Raw genomic sequence first — 15,659 nt, 5'->3', positions numbered from 1 at the left:
ATATCATTGAGTAAAAATCCTTAGGTGCCTAATCATTTCTTTCTCTTTCTTAATTTCTCCAAAATAAACTTCCTTGATATGGATAAATTTTTTGCGACTTATTTTACTTCTGTGTTTTGAACAAATCATCTGACAAGAAAATATAATCAGTATTTTCACATTCCTCCCCCAGATGGTTAAATTTTCAGAAATCACAATATGACAGTGAGTTGGAGTGATGGAAGTTGTTGGAATGTGTCAAGGATCAGAATTTCCCTTTACATTTCTTGGGTTGCTGTGTCAGTAGGTATAAGTCAGCATAACTCCATTCACATCAGAAAGGTGTGATGTTTTAAATTGAGCAGGGCGCTGACTCACTGTATTTTGATTCTATTAGGTAAATTAAGATTAGATGTGCTACTGAGTTTGGGGTTCCCCCCACTGATTTTAGTAAGTCCTTACTTACGTCTGTGCATCTGCTTTTTTAAAAAAGACAAAACTATTTTAATTGACTAAGTTCATGAACATAAGATAATTAAGGTTGCAAGTTTCTGGAAGACTGAGATCTAGGATTGTAAGTCTGATACATTTTGAAAAATAACAATATTTGTTCTATGTATATCTGCATGTAAGTTGTGTGTGGTTTTGTGCAAGGATTATTGTTAAAAAGCATGGGTTTTTTCCACCTCTCAATTGAAGAAGATAAAAAAAGCCAAGCAAACTTAAATTATTTTAGTCTGCATTCAAGCAATGGTATAATCATGTCACTAGTTCCTGTGAACATAAGACCGTTATAAGAATCTTATTTAACTTCTTTTTACAGGTGTCGTCATCTACATCTGCAGGACTCAAGTCAAAATTTTGCCGTCAATATTTTATAGTCTTCATAAAAACTGAGGAATTTACGTATGTATTATTTCAGATTATTTCACAATATTGTTAATCTACTGTGTCCTCCCATCTTCTTTAAAAAAAAAATTCCCCCATTGCAAAGCCATTATCACTTTTATGAAAACAAAAAGAGTGCATGTTTATTTTCCAAAATGTCCTTAAAGACTTTCATAAGGTTACTTCATAAAATGTTAGATTGTCTTTTGTCTTTTCTTCTCATCACTTCCATCTGCTGAGGAACTATGTGTGAAATACCACTAAATCAGAGTAACCATGGTGCATTAGGTTGTGAAGAGCAGGCCATGCCACTAAGAGTCAAAAATCCTCCTATTTTCAACCCCATTGATGGTTGCATTGTACTTTTGCCTGATTAAAGTTTAAACATGTATCATGGTTCAAATTAAGATTAAAATGGGCTTTTCTAAATCAGGACCTCTTAACTGCTCTTCCAAAGTCCAATAAATTCAGAATACTTTGGATTACTTTCAATGTTGTTAAAGGTCAAACCTCTGAATGCCTGTTTAGGGAAAACTGGTTTTTATTAGCCAAGTATATAATTTTCGTTTTTTGTACTGAGACAGTCATGTAAAATTATGTCCCATTACCGGGTTGCACAATTAAGAATTTAAGAAACAAAGTTAAGACTTTATTTTTAGTACAAATCTTTGTTCAACTCAGTTTTACATGGTAAATATTATGCATAAATATATGTCAACTGTGACATTTTATGAGAAGATAATATATGATTCATAAACAAAGTATTAATTTAAATTTCTTTTGTTTTTTCATTAATGACTTTATTGTTGCTTTTTAGTGGATTTTGTGACAATATTTTTTATAAACTTCAACAATATCACACGACTGAAATAAGCAGTAGTGATGAAATTAAGATATATCTAGAGGATCATTGCATTTTTTTCATAGTATTTCTTCTACCTCCACTTGAAGTCACAAGTCAGTGTAAAAAATGTTATTTTAATAAGATGTGTTGGGGCGATAGAAAACATTATTAATTAGATTTGCGGTGGTTCATGTATGGACATTATTTGAGAAGCTCTGTGCAATTTGAGGACTTTTAAACTCTCTTTCCATGGATTTTGGTGCACAGACTGCTACTGGCTGTTGCAGTGATTGCTCAAAACCTGTCTACGGTGGTTCTTGCCCATCCTTGAGCCAGTCCCCACCTGCAGTTGTGAGCACTGGCCTCGTGTGAGTTGGCAGAACTTGGGCGACACAGCTGGCACTCAGATCTGCTCGGGTTTAGTGCCAGGTCAGCCAGTGTGTCCATAGCAGGAGACTTTGGTGACTGTGAGCTTTCCACTGTGGGACTGCACTTTCCTGCCTCTCAGCAGAGTTACAGGGACAAAAATTGCTTCAAGAGATGTTTAATTTCTACTCTATTAAGGAACTCAAAAAACATTTCAGATAAGAAACTCAGCCTCCTCTTACTTATTAAAGGTACTGATAAGTTGATAAAGTCAAACCTTCCCCCTTTTCTCTGTGTTCAAACTTGGGAAAATTCAGTAACAGTCTTGTATTCTGCCTGCTAACCTTAGGCCATTGAAGCAATACATCAACAGGAAATGAAAAAAAATATATGTCTCAAATCCATGTGTTTTTAAACCGATATCATAGACTAACAGGCAAGATATTAACTTTGTTTAGGCCATCAATATTTCATTGTAAGCCATTCCAGATTAATATCTCCTTATTGGGGATTTTTTGTGTATAGGAAGAATCATATTTTCGTTTAACATCTTAAAATATAAAGCATCTTTTGAATCAGTTTGGAAAAAAAATAGCAATCTGACTGTGCTTCTGGTCATTTTCCTCTGATTCCTTATTCCAGAAAAACCCAACAGATACAAAACGTATTTGTGGGAAAATATTAGACGCAGTTCTTCTGTCTCCAATTTTGGGGAATGCAGACCTGTAATTAACATGGGTCTCACTCTGACAGAAAAATCTCTAAAGCTCATTATAACTTTGTGTGTACCTTTGAAAAGGCAAGTGCTGCATGAGCGTCTTTCAGATGCATTTTCCATACAGGAAAGTTTGGAAATGTGTAAGCCATGGGAACTCGCACTGCTCCTGCCTGCCTTTACTCTCTGGATTTGCCAGTGGGGCATTGTCCATACCACTGACTCTACAGTTTCAAGATAAACTTTACCCCATTTCCCCCAGCCCCTAACCAGGTGCAGAATTTATATCCAACCTCCTGGCCTTGAGGCAGGAATGCTCCCCGGTGAGCTCTCCTGACACTACAGCACATCCTGCCACGACTTTTAACATCACTAGAGACGTTTTTTCTCCCCAAAGGAAATAATGACTTGCAGTAACACAGCTTGTTGTGCGATCTTGTTGGAAATCCAAACATGTGGCAATTTACGAGTGTCAGCAGAATTTTTTAGACTTGTGTGGCAGTACGTGCTGTGCGTTAGATGTTGGAATCTGACCCTTCGGCTTTGCCACAGTGGTGTCCCAGGAAAACCATGTAGATTTGCCTCTACTCTCTTTTCTATTTACTTTCTTTCCCTAATATTCTGCAATATAGTTTACCTATGTAGCAATTTGTATGTGTTCTGCCTGTAGATTGTTCTTTACAACCTGAAATCCTGCCTAAGACCTTTTCATTTTATCTGATCAGTCAATTTTGATATTTTTGTTTTTCTTTGTACAATTCATGCTTTCTTTATGGAATTCTTGACTAATTGAAATAGGGTTTTAAATTAAGAGGCAGAAAATGGTGAAGGCTATGAATGCACTTTTTCTTTCTCACCCCAATATTGTAACAATTAGGATTTTTACTAAGAAAAGATTTTTTTTCTACAAATGATGAAACTCAATTTCTAAAATCCAGTTTTAATACCTGTGTTCTGCCTAACCGGATCTGAAAGCAATATAGATCTCAAGTTGTTTCATGACAAAACAGTCTTTGCATTCAGCCTTGAGCAAGTGAAACAGGGTTTCTGGTTATTCCTATTAAGAACAGCATAAATAAACCTGAGCACACTGCCATGTAATGTTCAAGTAGAAAATAGTCTTATTACAGACTGGCTTGTCTGAAATTTGGGTTTGGCATGTTTAACATGTTTTACATCATCAGTTTTTGTTACAGCTGTTGGCACTAGACTGCAACATGATTGAGAGCTTTTGATGACCTCAGCTTCTGCAGTTTATTAAGTCATCCAAACAAATAAAGAGGTTCTGTCAAGTAGCTTGCTTACAACATCTGCCTTACCTGTATATTTTTATGGTCTAGTATAATTGTAATTTGACTTTTAAGTGTCTATCAGTGAGGGAAAGAGGGAGAAGAGAATGCTCCTATTCTGTGGCTGAAAAGAAAGGGAAAAGTACACCTTGGCTACCATCTCTACTGAATACATAATGAAGGGCTAAGAAAACAACCTTTTAATGGCCTCAAGACTTGGTTTGATTAATAAAATAAGCATGTTTTCATTCTGAAAATCATCAGCAGTCAATTATTATGAATACAGCCGTCAATTATTATGAATATTATGAAACTGCTGAAATTTCATAGAGGGGCAGAAATAAGTATTGCATAAACTACAAGAAACAGTGAGAGCAATGTATTCATGTGAAGGAAGCAGATTGGTTTTATGAAAACTCGTTTTGCCTGGGACAGTGGCATATCCAGTGCCTCCTAGTTCTCTGCTAGAATCCAGATGGTTCTGCATTGCAGAGAGAATATTTTAACAACAGCTGATTATTTCTTCAGATTTGGAGATTTTCAGAGAGCTTTTTCCTCAGTTCTTGGCTGACATAGGACTTGATAAGATACATGTTAAATGACAGAACTTGAAAACTCAAAGGCTTTGTTTTTTATAAATCAGATGAAACCTTTCGACTTTCACATAACCTTGTGGTGTGGCGGTAAAACTGATGGTTTGAGCCAGGTTGAAATTAGAGTGAAAACAGCTTTTGTGTTGGCATTTTAACACATCTGTCAGGCAAGTCGGCTTTGGCACAGTGGGAAAAAGAGAGCACCAAAGCAACATTAAGCAACTCTGGTGATCCCCAAAACCCTATTAAAGCAGAAGTCAGTAAGATCTAGCACAGTGGAAAGTGTGAATTGGTTTCTTTCCCCCAGCGGTGCTGCTGGAGGTGCCTGTGCGGCTGCAGGGCCCCGGCGATCCCTGGGCCTGGCTCTGCCCTCCGAGCTCAGGCAGTGCTGAGGTCACATCCAGAGGGCAGGAAAGTGTTTGAAGATGGGATGCTCCCATTTTCTTCCTTTGGAAACTGTAATGGGTAAACAGGTAATGCCTGTAGGTGTAAACACCAGCTGATTCTTAATTTTTCAGAGGAAGATTACCTGAGGTCAACAGCAAGAACTTCACGAGGCCTGTGGAGACTCTGGCTGTGTATAGTCGCTCCCTGTAGTGCCCCTGCCTGAAGTCCATCATGTCATCTCTTCTTGGCCAGGTCAGCTCTCCTGGGTTATCCAGTGCTGGCCCAAAGTTATGGTAAATGTGTCTTCCCAGCAGCAAAGGCATGACTAGATACAAATATGAGATGCAGCTAAAGCTAACTGCATTTTCAGACAGCATCTTGTAATCCCTGTGCTATGGCTCTGAGCTCATGCAGAAATTTGCATTTGTGCGTGTGTAAATCGAGCCAGACCATCCTGAATGGGCAGTCAGTGGATTTCGGGGTGATACCAGCACTCAACACACTGTGGACTTCAGTGAGACTTGATTAGATCACATTCTAAAGATCACATATAGGTATGCAGCTTGCTCTTTTTTTACAGAGCAAAAGGGAGGGTCAAAGTACTCTGAGTCATGACACAGAAAGGTCTATTTCTCTTAAATTAGGGATTTGCTGTGTAGTAGTTTTGACTATCCTATCACCATCAACAAAATACTGGCACCAGCCACTAAAATGACAGTCTGCTTGGCTGGATCTCAGTCTGGGGGAGTTTGCAATGATGCCAGCAACTCAGAAGAGCATCAGAAGTTGTTTTAAAGTACTGAAAAGCAACATGTAAACAGTGAGAAAATACATGAGTAAATGGAGAAAGAAGTTGTCATCAGCTGTCCTTCTGTGGAAGCAGGAGAATGCAAGTTTAAAAATGAGTGAGTCTCAGTGAGTATGCAGTTTTCAGAAATCCAAAGCTGCTAATTTTCAAATCCATCTCACAATATGTCTGTTTAAGCTGCCTCAGAAATAGTCCTTATGGAAAATAATGAAAACAGCCACACAGTCCTTCAAGTCAATATTATCCTTGTGGTTTTAATTCAGGTCCTGGTCAGAAGCTAATGGGATTTGTTTTCCTTTGACTTCCACAATCTTTGAATCCAGTCTTTAGCATGCACAAATTCATGAAAAGCTGGGGAGCATGTTTATTCCCAAAGTGAAGCAGTCTTCCAGGCATTTCTCTTTTTCTTCTAAGCCTGCCCTTTTCTCTTTGGGATAAAGGTGTGGGCAATAGGCCATGTTTCAATGTCTGAGACCATCTGCCAACGCAAACTGAAAAAAATTAATTATGAATGGTGTCTTCCCATGCTAAATCATTTATTGTAAAGGAGTTTTTCAGCTTATTTGTAATGGCTGTAGCCTAAGGGTGCACACTGTATAAATTGCCTGATTACAGGATACAGAACACTTCTAAATAGGCCTCAGATGATTAGGAGAGGGGAAAGAAATTAAAAAGGCCCTTTAGGTATGCAAATGGATTGCCGAACAATAGACAAAGATATGAAAGACCATGATAAAACATATCCTATTTTCTTTTACCTTAAATGATGTACTAGGCAAGTAGCAAGCTTCATTACATGTGTCAGCTGAGATGTGAATTGTTTCATAATTGAAACAATGCTTTGCCAGATAGTGCATGTTAGATTTCAAGATAAAGTACCAGGTTTTGTGTCCTCAAGCAGTTTGGGGTTTGCTGACTAAATCTGTCTTAGGAATGGTTACATTCTGACCTTGTTTAATTTAACTCTGCCTACTTTAACCTCTTTTGAGTTACCTCTTCAAACAGAAAGGACTAAATTTGCTTTTGTCCCACTAGATCCTCCTCTGAAGTCACAGTAACGTGTCTGCCTCTCCTGAACAGGCAGTGCTGGTATTTTCCTGCCTGTTTGAAGGTAGCTGGGTGTGTTTAGACAGCTCAGTGAACAGCAGGAGCCATCTCCAGTCTGTCACACCTTTACACAAATTTGCACTCCCTCTTTCCCATACCCTTACACACATACACATCTGTGTGGGACAAGCATCTGCTGTTTCCAGGGAGCCTGAATATTTGGGGAGATAAAAATTTAAATTTCCTGGTACTAAAGTAACTCAAATGTCTTAGCAGTCAACAGCAGCTCCAAAGGAACTGAAAGGTGAGAGGTGATAGATAATATTGCCTTTAAATATTGCTCTCCCATGACACTCAGGGCTCCTTGGAGTTTAAGTGACTACGGAAATTGGTCAGAAGTGGGTGCTTAACAGCTAAAGCCCTTTGAAAATTTACACCCCCATACCTCCAGTTGCTGTGTCTCAAGTGTGAAGCAGACAGGATGCTGACAATCACCAGATGGGGTTTAAAATAGTTTTTTAAATCATAGATTTTTAGAAAACTTTTGAAATCCTATTAGTCTGCTATATTAAGCATTTGGGGTTAAGATTCTCCTTACAAGTATGATGTGTCAAATGTAGCAGGATTAGGATCCCAAAGCCAGTGTAAGCTGAATTCTAGCCAAAGCTAGAATTCTCCCATAATTATACAAGGCCAGTACCTGAACATATGAAAATTTGAAGCTTGTTCTAAACTCATCAGATTTGAAAACCTCCCACTACTTAATCTCCTTGTATTTTGCTCAATTTCATACAACATCAGGTTTGCAAGTTTAGCCAGAGGAAGCTTATGAGACCTGAGCTGTGTGTTACAGTCATGAGGAGCTCAACACATAAAAAACAAAGATATTTTGATGTGTCTGCCAAAGAAAAAATCCAAATCAACATTTATAAATTAATCAAGTCTACATATTTTAGATATATATATTGTTTTTCATAAGACAAGTGAGCAAACAAGGAATTTAAAATAGTCTCCATATGTGCGCTCTGTCTGTAAGGTCCAGTCTGCCCTACTTTATTTGTCCAGTCTTTCTCCAGAGGAAAAAATCTTATCTGCAGGTGCACCTTACATGTAGAACCCAATCCTCTGATCCAAGTGTTGAGTCTAGGCCTGCCCTTACTCCCATTTGGAATCTGCTGATCATTATTATGTCTTCCTCTGCTTAGGTTAGGCCATCAGGTCAGCCTTCAGCTTCTTGCAGTGGGCAGTTCTTCTCTCAGATGCAAGACAAAAAGGAATGGAGAGGGGGAGGGTAAGGAGAATTTTATGATACAGTCATCTGGGGCTTGCAAGAGCTGTAAATTGGGATTTAGAGTGATATCAGTATTCTTTCATTTATTTCACCAAGTAACAAGGGAAACAGCACTTTGAATGTAGTACTAATGAATAAATAATGCACTCATTTGAAAGCTGGATTTGAGACTGAGAAATATATCCAGTATTTTTAGTGGGCCTGAAATTCCATTAATGTACCAGCTCCCTGCCATGCAGGGAGATGCACTTGATGCCAGTACGGCCCAGCCACCTGCCCCAGCCACAGGGAGGAAAGCCCAGCTGTTCCTCCCACATTTTTGTTGGCAGTTCCTGCACTCTCTGGCCATTGTTGAACTTTTTCAACCTAAGGGATGTGATAAAAAGAGAATGTTAGGTTAAAATTTGTTTGAATCTGTGTTTCCTTTTTGTAGGTACACAGTTTGTGGTAATTGTGAGTGGGGCTGGGTTGAGCCTCATCCCCAGTGGGCACAGCTGAGAGAAGCAGGTGAGCAGCACTGACAGCAATGAGCCATGGAGTGCCCAGGGGCACTGCCCAATCCCAATGGGAACAGAGGGCACACAGGGTCATGAGGGGTATAAAAGGTTGGGCTAAAGAACAAGAAGGACAAATGCTTGCAGCCGTCTGATGTGATCTGGTGTTACTCTGTTTGGGGGAATGCTTAAAGCTTTCTGAAATTGTGTGATGATGCTCTTGTATTGTGGCCATCTCGACGGTGACATTTGCTGCAACACGTTTTATTTAGTATCCACGCTTACCTCAGGCTCAGGTTTGGTTGTATCCTGTGAGGTCCTTGGCCTGCTGGAGCAAAGCACAGTGAGGGATCACCAGTCCCTCTAGGGGAGCTCTGAACACTTTCAGTGCCCTGTGGCCCTGTCCTTGAGCTGTTTGATGAACTTTGCATGCAGAGCTGTGGTCCATTTGGTTGTCAACCAACAGTCACTGCAGTACTGTGTAAAGTTTCTGGATTGGCTGAAACACTATATGGTCCTCTAAACATCCAAGATGATCAAGGAGCAAAGCACTTAAGATTTTTCTGTCCTAATAATTTCTCCTTACTTCATTCTGTCCATGTTCCTTTGCAGTTCTTTCCAAGCAATCATCCTGGGATTTTATAGACCTGCTTACAACCATCCCTTGGGTGTTGTGTTTCTCACTTGGCTCAATTACAGCATGAACAAGCTATAATTTATTGCATTGTGCACCTCTAAATACATCATTGCTGACTATTTTTCCCTAATAATTTGAAAATGGTAAGAATCTGTCATGTGCATCTTTTCTGTCTTCAATACACCTAGCAAACAGAATATGGAAAGGTCTAGAAACTATGATAACTATTTCTGTTATTTTGGAGGAGGGGTCCACTCCACAAATAGGAGTTTGTGGAATTTTCCCTCCCCGCTTCTGTGGATTATGAATTCTCAATGGGTATCTGAGATCAGGTCACAATGGGATGAAATCTGTGAAAGATTATTGATTTCTTTAAGAAATGAGGAAATTTGTAAGCCATGGCATGCGCTGTAATATTGGTCCTGTCTGGCAGATCAGCTGCCAGATCAGTGGTTTATGAATGCAGTCATTTCAGGATCCCTATCATCATTCAGACATGAAAAATTATTTTTAAATGGATGTGTAATAGACTTAATTTTTATAAAATTAATATTTGCAGTTAGCATCAACAAATACATTTCATTTCATTTGATGTTTGTGTTTTTCCTTATTCCTAACTATTAGATAGATGAAAAGCTTTGAATCCAGCTTGAAATATGGTATTATATATCCTACATTAGGTATCTTTGAAATAGCATGTGTGGGTGTTTATGACAGTTTTGAAGATTGATGATTGACAGTCACTCCCATAAAAAGTAGTAGTATGAAGAATCGCTCGTTTCAAGAATGCTGAGAACATTCCTTACTTTGATATTTTTCCTTCTTTTCTGAAAACTGAAAAATAGTTTTATTTTTTAAGAGTAGGAAAATATGAACAAAAAGACACTTCATCAGGCTAATCTGCTATTTTTTTAAATTTTACTTCCTGATCTAAAAAATCAGTGAATGTTCTCCCTCCTAATGTCATACAGAGTCCTTTTCTAGGTCTTTTTTATTGTAAGCTCAATCCTACATGATCCTTTCTGCTCCACAAAACCTCAGGAAGGCAAAACAACAAAAAAAGCAATGTAAGGGAAAGGTGATATTGTAAAGCAGTCCCCTCCACAGTGAGTGTGAAACCCAGCAGGAAATAATGTCCTCAGAAGGGAAAAGTAGCTTTGGCTTCTCACTACACCTCACCATTCTTGGGGTAAATGCCACAGTTTTGGACTCTGAGGAAGCCCCACCACCAGAGCAGCTGCCTGAACCACCTCCTGGGGCAAAGCTCAGCCCTACAGGATCCTCCTCTCCTTTTGGGGTGACACAGACTCCTGAGTCTAGTCTGTCATTATATGTTCTGATATATATTGTGGTCATACTGCTTATTATTGAAATCTTAAAATGCTTTTGCATTTATTAAACTTTTAGGTTTGTGGCAGCAATTCCCCTTCCCTCCCCACCACAGATTCTGTTGTTTTTCAGGTATCAGATTGTAGTAACAAGAGGAGCATATTAAGGATCAAAGCAAAGCCTGAGGATGATAGGTGCATAAAAATACGTTTGTTATCCATTGCAGGACTTTTACAGGTAACATGAATTTTATCATGTTTAAATTTAAGTCTCTCTAATGTTTAGACTAAGTTTTTTGATTTACTCCTCAAGTTTCCAGTGGATTCAACTGGCTGTGATACAAAACAGCCAAAAATTTTGTCTTGTCTATTTCTGGTTATTTCTTCATTATAGACTTTCTTTTAGCTAGTCATATAACCCAAAATTATATAACTAAAAAAAAATGAAAACCATGTAGCTTATAAAAAATGCTGAATGATGTGCTTTAATTTATAAAAATAAATTCCTTTCTCGTGAGATTTTCTGTGAAGATGACATCCTATGAAGTTGATGGTACTCACATGGCCTTTGAGGAGCATTGGCTTGTGATGCTACAGGGGGCTTGGAGGGAGGAACAATTAATTTCCATTTTGTGAATATGGAGGTAAAAGACACTGATCTGCAGACTGGTCCTGTTCAGAATTCTGACAAATGAGATATTTAGCTGGTGCAAATAAATATAATTCCTTCATGCTTCCTTACAACATCTTAGCTTGTAACATATCAGACTAAAAAAAAGGGAAACAAGTCCAATTCCAGGGCTTGAAAACTATTCTTTTCATGAGTGAATCATATGTGTTTAAAAGTACAGAATATCTAAAGATATACAGATATACTTCTATAAAGAGATAGAAGACTGCACCTCTCTTACAGAATTGTGTAATAGAAATGTAGGCAAACTTCAAGCTCTGCTTTTGCCCTGCTGAAACTGCAATTCCTATTCAGCCTCTAAGAGCCTGACTAGAACCTTCAATTTCCTCAGAAAATGCTTTATTTAATACCTGATGAAAAAAAGAGGATCTCTAGGATCACAGAAATAAATTGTCAGCATAAAACCAGTGAAGATATTTTTGCTTGTTGTCTTACAGGACAGATGGCTTCTCAAATTCTGCATCCAGGCAGATAAGGAAAAGGTAAGATCCCCATTGTGTACATGTGTCTCTTAGCCTAATCTTTTCCTGATTAAAATAGGGGGAATGATAGCACTGCAAATAATATGTTTTTAAGGCTTGCTAAGTCCTATTTCTCAATTGACATGGATACATAGCAATTGCTAATTAGGGGCAAATTCTGTGTAGGGCTCCTCATGTTACACAGCTCACAAATAATGACTAGGCTCTGCAGAAATGAAATGTTTCTACTCATTTTGTGATGAAGCAATTGTGCATCTTGCAGTCTGAAACCCTTTATGCTTACTATGTGCAGTAAAAAGCATTTTATATTTCTAGGTCACAGGTACTTTAGAACATATTTTGTGAACAGGCGCAAAATGCCACCATTTTTGCTAGCTCCTTCTGTGTGTTTTAATAGGAAAAATGTGGTAATGTGTTGAAAGATTGATAAATAACTTGTGAAAAAACTTAGTTACTGAATGGCCTGTTGTCCTCCCATCATAGTAAGACTTCGTCATAGTATGAATCACTCAGCAGGCCTGGAACAACATCTCTCAGGTAGCATATACCTTTACATTTCAGAAGAGTGACAAACATGGTATTTTACAGTACTGTGCATGACTGATGATGCAGGAGTAAGTAGGAGTAGGAAGTACACTGGAGTTATAAAGATGTTTTAAATGAAACCTCAAAAGCAATCAGTTAGTGAATTTTATCTTCTGATTGTTTTGTGCTTAAGAGAGTAGGAGCAAAAGCCAGGCATCATTTCAGTCCTCATGACTGGACTTTCCTGGCATGCATTTACACAAGGACACAAATTATTTTTGTTTCTATCTTTGAAAACTAGGGACTTCGGTTTATCTCGGTCATCTGCATACATTTTTACAAACCAATGCCAGTGTAAAGTCTCCTTCTGGAAAGAGTGTTCACTGGTAAGGTTCAAGCTCTGCAACTCTTCCCATCAGCCTCTGTGACATGTTTGTGACTTTAGTTACATAAGATACACAAAAGCTGGTGGGGAAAATAAAACCTTAGATAAAGTTTCTCTATTTCTCATGTAGCACAACTGATTGAGGAGACTGTTGCCGACCTCACATCTGCCACCAGCATTTTATAAAAGCTTTTGAACCCAGATCAGTTTACAACAAACTTTATAGAATGACTTCATAAACAGTTCCAGAATGAAATAAATTGCAGCAGGAGATGGGAGCAGTGTCCCAGTGCAGGAGACTTCCTTTTGGGTGGTTGAGCTAAAGTGGGCTCCCACTCATCCTGTTGGTTACTTCCACTGCCAGCAGAAACAGAAGAAGGATGCTGAAGCTGTTTCTGCAGTGTTGGACCATGGGCTGGTGCATGCAGGCTGAACATGGGTTCTCTCATGCACATTGATCTTTGGTTGATCTGCTAGACAACCATGAGTGTCCATGCATACCAATCCTACCTATGTTAGGAACAATTATGTGTTTGGTAATAAACCTAAAATTATATCTCTGTATTCAAATAGGTGATCACAAACTGGCAAGGAGGGAGACAAGGAAATTGTCAAGGACAAGACATTGACACTAGGAAATTTTACCAGGCACATTGTTTTAATACTGATCATTTCACATGCTCATGTGAAATGTCTCAGTCCAGTTCTAAGAGAGGCATATTCAAATGTTCCCAGCTTAATTTTTCAGGCTGTATTACAGGACAAGATAGATTTAGCATTCTTTGAAACAGGAATTTTCCTAAATTAAGCTTTAGGACTTTGCATGTACTCTAACTAAAATTGGTTTCAAATCTGATCAGAAATGAAGCCTGTTGTTGATGCAGTTCTAGTATCTATTTTCTCTAGAGGTGGAGGGAACTGTGAAGGTTCCCTGACTTTACTGTGCTTCCACAGATTTTTATGAGGCCACTTTTGTAGATTTCAGCACAGAAGAGGATTAACTGCAGCACAGGAACAGAAATGAACAGTCAGTGTTTAAAGGAAATACAAGAACTTCTATGCCTTACTGTCAGAGAAAAATGTCAGGTAATTACACCTTGAACAATGCCAAGATTGCATTTCAGTGATGATTAAGACAACAGATATCTTTGAATTTGTTTCTCAACTGTCTCTTGCCTGTAAAAGAGTGAGTTTATTGTCAGGTTCACTAATGACTTTAAACAGCCTTTATGCTGTTTTATAGATCAGCTATAACTGCAGGAAAACTGGGACCTTAACCAGTGTGGGTGTTGAGGCCTGGGCTTCAGCAAAATCACTCATTGACACAGTGCTATCAATGCACAGTGTGCCTGTAGCAAGAAACTGTTCTTTGAGTGGTTAAAGCCTTTTGTTTTGGGGTGAAGAGTGGGGTTTGGGGATGGTTTTTTGATAAAAAGCATCCAGTTCAAGTGTGTACCTCATACATTAACAGTATCTGAGCTAGACCATGTTATGACTATGCAGAGATGTTTCCCCCCCCCAAATTCTAGAGTCTTCCAGAAGTCAGGGAGTACAATTGTTATCTACTAGTGGCATTTATAATCACTCTTTTGAAACAAATTGATCAAACAAAACATTTTTCCTTCCTTCTAGCTGGAAATTTCTGGCATTAGCATGAGTAAGTAACACTCACAAGTTAGAGCAAAGGGTTTCTTAGGAATTGTCCTTTTCTCATTCATATATCTGTATATATGCACTGTTGTACCTTGGCTTTCAAGCATCATGTGTTTGTTTAAAAGAAAAGGACACACACCTTGAAAATCTGTTGTCAAACAAAGTGCTTGAATTCCAGCTGAGCAGGACTCCCAAAAGAGCAATCCTTGCCAGTTTGTATTATGGAAAAGCCTAATTCTGACACACTGTTCTGTGTAGCCTTTTCCACACACTGAAGCAGCCTGAATTAATTCTCATGTTAGAGTCAATCAGCTTGGGAGTTTTCCTGAAGGCAGGTGTTTCAAGGTGCATGCAGTTTTAATGAAAAGTGAAGATAGCTGCTTTCAAGCATGTAGACCTAGAAAGAGAATTTCCCAGAGGCTGCTATACATATACTAATGCATTAACAGTTAAAAAAGTAAGAGCCTCTCCAGTGTCAAGCATGTCTGCTAAACCAGCTTGACAAAGGCAAGAAGCTCGTCTCTGATCAACTCTCTTCTCCCCTTTGTCTGATGCTGTCATGCAAGCTCAACACTAAAATATTGTACTTTGTGGGGTTGCTGTGACACCGTTTGTCATTTTGGTGTTATCTAGTTACTCCTTGACTCTGTGCTCACTGAGTGTTTCGTGTTGTGATTGATTTGGTCTTCTTCATTAAGAAATTAGGAAAGGACTTTAGTGCTTTATGCTAACCATAAAACATAAAACAAGGAATTTTCAAATCTTAGGAACTTGGTGTGCATGGTTCACTAACACTTATTAGTATCTGCATTGTGCTTGTTTAGCTGAGAGAGTAATGAGGGAATGTTTGAGAGAGGTAAGATTCTATGGGGACAGACTGTCCTTAGACATTGTTTATATTTATTTAGTTAATAAACTCACATAATGAAACAGTTTCTGTCTACATAAACTGTTTTCAGAAATTACTTTAAGAATATCCATGTAAGGTGAGTTTGGGTGTAGATGGGGACAAATCAGTATCTCAGGCATGCCATGTATATTCTAAGATTAATAGGAAAATCTTTCGGTGTGGTCCGATTGCATCATCAATGCACCCTGCCTATTGAGGCAACTTGCTTTTGCAGCTGTTTGATATAAATTCCTCGCATATGTCTCAGTCCCCTTGGTTTATTTTTATAAACAATAAATAGCCCAACATTCCTGCAGTGTTTCCCTTCCCTCGGACAATCCCATTTGCCATTTGCCATGAAGACAGTG

The 15,659-nt window shown here is 38.5% G+C and overlaps 1 long non-coding RNA gene across 5 annotated transcripts in view; it reads left to right on the top strand.

Annotated features, from left to right (window-relative positions):
• The window catches only part of LOC115496799 (uncharacterized), a 249,852-nt gene that overhangs the window by 159,684 nt on the left and 74,509 nt on the right, over positions 1-15,659 (top strand). For all 5 annotated transcript variants that reach the window (XR_012057751.1, XR_012057749.1, XR_012057750.1 and 2 more), the window contains 3 exons: positions 803-885; positions 10,800-10,904; positions 11,795-11,839. This is a non-coding gene — a long non-coding RNA (uncharacterized lncRNA). The remainder of the gene's footprint in view (positions 1-802; positions 886-10,799; positions 10,905-11,794; positions 11,840-15,659) is intronic.

This window comes from Taeniopygia guttata, chromosome 11 (genome assembly GCF_048771995.1).
Source record: "Taeniopygia guttata chromosome 11, bTaeGut7.mat, whole genome shotgun sequence".
Taxonomy (NCBI): Eukaryota; Metazoa; Chordata; class Aves; order Passeriformes; family Estrildidae; genus Taeniopygia; species Taeniopygia guttata.
Note: the sequence above shows the minus strand (reverse complement) of the source record. Positions and strands in the feature narration are given on the sequence as shown.